The following is a 946-nucleotide window of genomic DNA, read 5'->3' on the forward strand; positions in this document are numbered from 1 at the left end:
GTGAAGAAAGCTGAGCACCGAAGAATTGATGCTTTTGAACTGTGGTGTTGGAGAAGACTCTTAAGAGTTCCTTGGACTGCCAGGAGATCCAACCAGTCCATTCTAAAGGAGATCAGTCCTGGATGTTCTTTGGAAGGAATGATGCTAAAGGTGAAGTTCCAGTACTTTGGCCACCTCAAGCGAAGAGTTGACTCATTGGAAAAGACTCTGATGCTGGGAGGGATTGGGGGCAGGCGGAAAAGGGGACGACAGAGGATGAGATGGCCGGATGGCATCACCGACTTAATGGACGTGAGTTTGAGTGAACTCCAGGAGTTGGTGATGGACAGGGAGGCCTGGCGTGCTGCGATTCATGGGGTCGCAAAGAGTCGGAAATGACTGAGCGAGTAAACTGAACTAAACTGAATGTTCCAATTTCATTCTTTTGCCTGTAGCTGTCCGGTTTTCCTAGCACCAGTTTGAAGAGACTATTTTTTTCTCCTCCATGCATTCTTGCCTCATTTATTGTGATTTAATTACCTATACGTTTATGGGTTTATTTCTAGGTTCTCTATTCTCTTCCATTGATCTACGTGTCTGTTCTTGTGCTAGTACCATGCTGTTTGGGTTACTGTTGCTGCTGCTGCTGCTAAGTCGCTTCAGTCGTGTCCGACTCTGTGCGACCCCATAGACAGCAGCTCACCAGGCTCCTCAGTCCATGGGATTCTCCAGGCAAGAACACTGGAGTGGGTTGCCATTTCCTACTCCAATGCATGAAAGTGAAAAGTCAAAGTGAAGTTGCTCAGCCGTGTCCGACTCCTAGCGACCCCATGGACTGCAGCCCACCAGGCTCTTCCGTCCATGGGATTTTCCAGGCAAGAGTACTGGAGTGGGGTTCCATTGCCTTCTCCTGGGTTACTGTAGCTTTGCATAATATAGTCTGAAGTCAGAGAATGTGAGGATCAGT

Source organism: Bos grunniens, chromosome 1 (genome assembly GCF_055505025.1).
Source record: "Bos grunniens cultivar Pamir isolate PY7600 chromosome 1, Bosgru_T2T1.0, whole genome shotgun sequence".
Lineage (NCBI taxonomy): Eukaryota > Metazoa > Chordata > Mammalia > Artiodactyla > Bovidae > Bos > Bos grunniens.